General features: G+C 32.1%; 1 long non-coding RNA gene across 1 annotated transcript; it reads right to left on the bottom strand.

Annotated features, from left to right (window-relative positions):
• Positions 1–6,353: 6,353 nt before the first annotated feature.
• On the bottom strand, positions 6,354–7,160 carry LOC145033796 (uncharacterized). Its single transcript, XR_013677708.1, has 3 exons — positions 6,881–7,160; positions 6,661–6,797; positions 6,354–6,578 (listed from the first exon to the last, which is right to left on the bottom strand). It is a non-coding gene; the product is annotated as an uncharacterized LOC145033796 (long non-coding RNA).
• Between the last annotated feature and the right edge of the window lie 663 nt (positions 7,161–7,823).

Below are 7,823 nucleotides of genomic sequence, written 5' to 3' on the forward strand. Positions count from 1 at the left end.
AATTGACACGAACAGTTGATGCCCCCAAGGACTCAGGAGAGGAGATCTTGAATCTGGAACTTAAACGTTAGGTTACTTTTATGTGTTGCTTATGAAAAAAAACAAGCACGTAAATGGTAAAGAGGAAAATATCATTTTACCTGTATTAAGAATAAATCAGGGTTTGTAAATGTATTTCATTTGCCTCTGTTATTTAGCCAAAACACACACACACACACACAATATGCACAAATCAAATATGCTCATATCAAACAAAAAGAGGAATGAGGATATAAGTGAGAGACACGGTATGGTCAAAATGTGTGCTGATGGGTATACTTTAGTTGACTGTAAATAATGGAAAAGAAAATATAAACCCATGTTTATCAATCCATAGCCATATGTTTTTTTATTAAAACACCATAAAGGACCTTTTTGCCCCTATCTTGTTCATTTATTCATCTTCATCTTTACAGACCATGCATTCAAATACCCACAAAGCTTTAAAAATTTACAAAATCCTCCTAAGAACAAATAAATCAAAATAATAAATACAAAAGATAATGGGGAATTGGACCTTCAAGAAGTAATGCAAAACCAATAAAATCGCAGTAAGTAATTAACCATATTAATCACAAAAGGAACAAAAAAACAACTTCAACTTCATTTCGTTTTACAAAGTTATTTTCATAATAAGAGCCAGAAGAATATGGAACAAAATCAAAGAAAGTAATCAACCTTCTTGTTAGGTGTTCGTTCTTCCACCCTTCATTTGCTGGATAAAAATCTAAGAATACCAACATAGCTATGCAACATCAACGTTCTTGGTATGTCACATCTTATTGCACTGATATTATGATCTACCTTATAAATACAAAAACAAAATGTAAAATGTAAAGAAATTGAAGAAAATAAAAGATGAAAAACAGACCTTTAGCCATGCATTTTCATCCGACTTCATCTTGGGGGTCTGCTATTTCAATAGCTTCTCACTTTAACAACTGTAAACACACACATACACACACAGTTAAAATCTTTCATAGAGATTATCAACGAGTAAGGGAAGAGCACATAGATTGGGAACTACATTGCACTAAGAACTAAACGCATATCTCAACCCGCCACCATAACTCCTCTTCGTGGTGTTGATGTGTGTATCTGCATCTAGATCTGCTCACCAACATCATGGTTTTTTCTGCTTTGTATACAATCTACGTCGCCGTTTGCTACTCCGCCTCAACCACCATCGTTTTTCACCACTGCATACATACACAATCATCCGCTTGATTATCTCTCTACACCCCAACCATTGGTTTGTTGCCTGCTCCGCTCAATCAAGATTTTGTAGGTCAAAATCCACCTTCAAAATCACACATAATCAATCAGTAGATTACGACTTCTATGGGAGTTAAAAGGCGATTCATTTATTATTATTATTATTTTAAATCAAAATTAATCATATCGTGATTTAGGGAGAAACGTAGAAACAATCATATGCTTGGACCGCTTCACTAACTAGGCAACTCGCTCCCAAGAAGGTATACATCATCTCTTCAATTTGATTCTTGAATCTGAACCTTCGTGATTTAAGGATAGAGGTTTTTTTTTTAATTTCTTTATCTTCTTATATTTATCCCACTGTGTTTCTATTTCGTTAAAAAAATTAGCATCAATTGGAATATGCTTGGCATTGAAATTTCTCAACGCCATCGTGAATTGACGCCTAATCGAAGTCGCTACCACCACCTTCAACGCCAGTTAACGCAACCACCGCCACCACTACTCTCATCCTTCTCTCTTTTCTATTTTCTCACTCGATACCTGAAGGTAAGCAATGATTCTATATTTCTTTCACTCTCAATTCCGATTTTAAGGCAAGCAATTGTTCTCATCTTTCTAGTATTGATTTTTTTTCCTGGAGCATAACGTTCAGAAAGATTTGTCAACACCACAAATCTTGTAGGTTTTTCATCTTATTGATTCATAAGAAAAACTTATGCCATGTATCTGATGAAAATGTGTATGTATTTCTATTCATTTCGTACATAAAATTTTTATTTGGTTGATTTGGGTGTTAGGGTTTCCTATTTATATAATAGGATGTAACTTGATCTCTTTTTCTCTATAAATGTGTGTTGATTTCTTGTGTGTTAACCGATTTTGTCAGCTAAATTATGTAGGAAGACAAAAAAATCAGAAAGGAAGAAGCCAACACGTGAGTTTATTCAAGCTTAATATCTCTAGGTTTGTGTAACTGATGAAAGAAATGGATTTATGTTTAATTATTTTTACAATGACTAACATTTTTCTGATTTCTTTACCCACCTGGATTTAAAATGGTTTTATCAGAGTACTTAATTTTTTGTTTATTATTTAATAAAGGCCAATATGTTTTCTGGTGTTTCAATGGATTAAAATTTGTGTACGCATTACACCGTTAAGATTTGGTACTACCTGAAAAATGCCCACCATTTGTGAAAATAGTTGATGATATGCCTATTTTACACTCTTTTTTCTTGGGTACGATAGCAAAAAACATAAAAATCATGAGGGTATTATGGTCTTTTATGATAATTTAGGGGATATGATTGTAAGGATGATGTTGGTTTATAAATCCTTAGAGTTGGCCTAAAAAGGTGGTGACATGTTGTTGGTTCCATGGTCATGGCTAGAATATAATTCTTATTTTCAGCTGATGGTTATCTCAATAGTAATTTCAAATTAGAAAGTTTAGAACCGTGTTTATGGTTTGTATTGATTATTCTACCCTTTTAAGCAGAAAATTATCTAACAAAAACATGTCTGGAAGTATCCTTTCTACAGTTGGCTGTGTTGAGTAGCGTAGAAGAGTTGTAAGTTTCATTTAATTATGTATTGTGGTAGGTGAGGGGTATATTGGTCATAAATTATAAATCAAAATTCAGTGGAGTGTGAGCCATCCAACATAAACACAAATGAAAAATAAAAATTGTATGCTATGAGTGGTAGGTAAATACAACCTAAGAGATAGAGATAAAGAATTATGTAAAGCAAAGATTTACCGAAGTAATTTTAACCTCTTCCAATCCAATTTCCCATGTGGATTAACCTCCATGTTTATTAGAATTCATGCCTTTGATCCAAATAATGTTGATTTTTTTTAATTATTTTGGTTAGAACATGTAAATAGTGAAGAGTCATTAGAGTTGTATTTGTTTTTAAACTTGTGTTTACCTTCTTTTTATTGATTTGGTTATGTTTCTGAGTTACAAGACCATTCAGTTGATTGATAGCAAATTTTTTTTTTGAAAATATGCTTATAAACATTACTTATGCTTGAAGTTGATAATTGATCTATCTATTTGGAAACCTTTAGTATATACCCCTTCAAGATGTTATGAGGATATTAGGCTTAAGAAATCCAAGCATATTATTCTAAATTTAATGTATTCACCATAGTTCTACCATTTTCACATCAAAAAATAGCGTATAACTAGACCTTTTTTTTATAACTAAATTAACAACAAAAAATTACCATTTTTACAACAAAAAGGACATTTTTGACAGCAAAAAATGATCCTTTTAATAGCCAAACTAAACATTTAACCAGAATATCTTTTTCTAATCTAACTACAAAAAACTTACTATTTATTGGACCACAAGAGCCAAAATTGTCCATATTGGACCACTTTTAAGTCAAAAAATTGTCTATGTCAATAAAAGTACATTAATATGACAAACCAAATTTAACTCAAACTAAAGTAGGTTGCTATAATAAGCAACTTAAATTATCTTACGTATTTTTATTGTTTTTTCACCGAAAGTGAAGGGACTAATATAGATTAACCAAAATCTATTTTATTTTCTGATATTCTAATCTATTTTTTAACAATGAAAATTTAATACGGCGTTATGTAGGATAGTCCCTATATTTATTTTGAATCAAAATATTCAACGAACCTTAATAATTGATAATTTGATTCACTGTATCTTAACTATATCCACTCTTCATGATAAAACAAAATTTGAAAACAATAAGTTAGAAAAAGGATAATTACTATCTAAAAGGATAAACGATAATTGAAAATGATACATGTTAAATAGAATATGTAATTTATAATAAATAATAGCATAGAAAATATTTGGTTTTATAATAAATAACAGTTTATAATAAGTAATAATTCAAATGGAATAGGTAATCTATAATAAATAATATTTGAACAAATATTTCAGTTTTCAGTTAACTGACGAATCGGAGTTTGAAGAGGGGGACGACCGGCAACAGATAGAGGAGGATTTATTCAATCACATAGTTTGGGCTCCAAGAATATGGCGCCCTTGGGGCTTTCTATTTGATTGTATCGAAAGGCCCAATGAATTGGGATTTCCCTATTGGTTCAGGTCATTTTGGGGCAAGCGGATCGTTTATGATGAAGAGGATGAGCTTCAAGAGAATGATTCGGAGTTCTTGCAGAGTGGAACCATGCAGGTTTTCAGTTAACTATGTTTAAGGAAAAAAATGTGACTTATAGCCTAATTAAACAACCGAAGAGTTTAGGTTGATGACTATGGGCCGGAAACAGATTTGAGGAGAGACGAAGCAAGGCAATACATAAGAAAACCAATTGGAACGGTCGAATATGAGAATTGAATAACAAATATCTCAACCCATAAACAACATACCATTATCAATCCGAAACATGTTTGAGTGAACATTTGATCAATTTTTCAATCTGGTTCGACTTTGTCAAATCCAGTCGGATTTAGCAAGATTATAGTCTAGATACTAAAAGATAGATAAGTGAAACATTTTACTATGAACCAGTAAAAAACTAGATTAACTATTGAAATTTCCATAAAAAATACATAATTACCATTTCTAGAAACTAAAATAACCATTTGAATATATGTATAAGATGTCCCATTTACAACCACACCACTAACAACTATGTGAATAATATTGGTCACACCCTAAACCCCAAACCCCAAATTCTAAAACATAAACCTTAAATCTTAAATACTAAACTATAAATAAAAATATTTCTCAAAATGTCATAGAGAAACCCATGCCAGATGAATGTGATGAGGGAGTAATGGGGGGCTTCTATTTGAATGTGTCTATATATGAACAATGAACAAAACTGCAAAGATATGGGGAAATGCTGAGATAAGAGAATGAGCCAAGTCAAAACTCAAAACAATAACGCCTTGATAATAGGGGCACGAAATAGGTGAGATAAGGAACCCGATTGTATTAGAACTATTTTGGCCGACTTCAAAGAGGTCCCGAATTTTAAATAGTTGTGCAACCAGTTCCAACATTTTATAAATCACTTCCGGTCTCGTGACCGATTCCATGTAATTTACGTGAGTCTTCCATTGTCTGCTCCAAATTAACACCTTCTCATTTTAGTCATTTTTTTAGGAACTTATTCAATAAAAAAATTACGGCTCAAAGGTCCCGTGCTTGCCTTTTTCCAATTTATGTACCTACATACGACCACCGACCATAGAGATCTTTTTCACATAAAAATAAATTATTCTAAAAAAAATTAAGGATGGAAACCTGTTTCGACCTAAATATAAGGAAATGACTTGATTGAACTATCTCTTATACCCAAACCTAAAATCAAATGAAAAACGTTAAACCCAAAATTCTAAACCTAAAATACATATCCTGAAATCCAAAACCGTAAACCCTAAATAAACCTACTCACCCAAATTAAATCTTTGTCAAAGCTAAGTTCCCAATCATCCATGTTTTCGAATAGAAATAATTGCCGAAGGAAACTATTTTCACCCGTCGCTTAGCGCGGGTAAAAGGCTAGTATATATATATATAAAACAATTTTGTTAGGAATGTTGTAGTAGTGTCCCATGTAGCTCCGGGACTACATTTGGGTATCATGAAAACCAAATTATAGGATTAATCCGTCAAGAAACAATTGCAAATCAAAACACTACTATAAAATCACATACTAGAAATTCAGGGGATTTCAAATTCTTTTAAGATATAAATAAGGAACCGATCATTTTAATTGCCAAAAGGCATTTTATGAAACTATTCTTTAGTCCGCAAGGTTTTGAACTCAGGCTTAGGCTAATAAATTAACATCAGTGAGTTTAAATACTAACTACGGATTCAAATGTTACAATAACCGATTATTAATGAATTTAAACACCCATCATCAATGAGTTTTAATACTCGTTATTTCTGTCATTATGGTCGTATCGAGATTCCAAAGCAAACTTGCATCTCCTGACTTGTTTAAATCAAGACTTGAAATTGATAATCTTATAAATTTCATTTTGCTAAAATGATCTAATCATACTAAAATCACAACACTGCACATGTGACGCATTCGTTCTACCTTCATTCCTCATTGGAGGCGTGTTGACATCCATTGGTTCCACATCCCTCTCTTTTGATGTTCTATCTTTAATCAATCCCATAAAAATCTTATGATATATAATGACTAAATATATCTCAAATAAGTCACTAAATTTATTACATTACATTAGTGAAATAAACACGATAAAAATGCCAAAAGTAAAGAATTATGGCTGATTTCGTCCATCCTCCTTTTCTGTTGTGTCGCTCCCTTGACTCCTGTCATATTCTTTAATCAAAACAAATCATTAATTACGTTAGCGTCGTTGGTTTGAAGCTTCAAAAACAAAGATATCTTTAGAAGAACATACCTGGAGCATTCGCACTAACAATTTTTTCCTGCTCTCTACCCGAAAGAGATTGGTTTCCGCTAAAGGTACCTCCAAAACCCTCCTCGTCTGACCTTGTTGAGTATCCATCTCCGAATGAATTCGACATCACATGATCCCTTCTTACAATATGTAACGTAAGACTCTACTTCAAATACATTAAACATATTCAACTACAATACGTAAGAGTAAATAGGGTTACCCTTCGTGAGTAGGTTCCTGAGAGTGTTGAATCTTCTCCGCTTTGTTAGGACTTGTCTGGTTGTTAATGGAAGGGCCACTGCCGGATCTTCTTACACTTCTGATGATCGTAGATACTTTACCGACTGGTTGTTTGATCTGGAAGGAAACTGATCTGATGGTGTTAAACATTTCCTTTGTGTTTATCTTTGAATTCTTGATTTGGTGAAAGTAAAATATGAGTAGATATAGATTTAGACATATAGAGGTAGAGATAGAGAGAAGAAGAAGGCTAGAGAGTGGTGGTGGGAGTCTTGGTCCTGGTCATGCTCCTGAAAAATGAGATGCTTGTGGAGTTTGACAAGTGTGCATTTTTTAAAGGGAAAAAAATGTAAATTAGCAGATTAATTTATAAAAATTTATTCGTATGAGTTCAAAGTTATTTTAAGATTTTATATTAAAATTTTAAAAACTGTAGTGACTACAAAACATAGGTTTTTTATGTTTGATAAATTTTGTTTATATATTTAAAATTATGAAAAATGATAAAAATTGAAGGATAAATTGATATATGCATGCCGATCATGAAAAAAGATGGACTGTCATCCACACAGATTAATATTTCTCTATAAGTTTTAAAATTTATAAATTAGTTTAATATATATTAACTATTTTATTTTATTATTTTGAAAATTATTATCTGGTGAACATGGCATCGTAAAATTTATGGGAAATTGAGTAATCTAAGGATGTTTTTGATTTAAGTATGGACCAGTGCAAAAGTGAGGTTTGTGTCCAAAAATTTGATTCAACATGTTTGTTATAACATTTAAGAGTTTGGACTTGGTTCGATGATTTCATCTAACTCGGTCCACAAGTGAAATGGCAAGGACGTTGAACAAAATTCAATATGTTAGTTTTGCCCTACCCATCGCAATGCAAGAATAGAAGACATGCAACACGTA

The sequence above is a fragment of the Lactuca saligna genome, chromosome 3, assembly GCF_052625555.1.
Source record: "Lactuca saligna cultivar CGN05327 chromosome 3, ASM5262555v1, whole genome shotgun sequence".
Taxonomy (NCBI): Eukaryota; Viridiplantae; Streptophyta; class Magnoliopsida; order Asterales; family Asteraceae; genus Lactuca; species Lactuca saligna.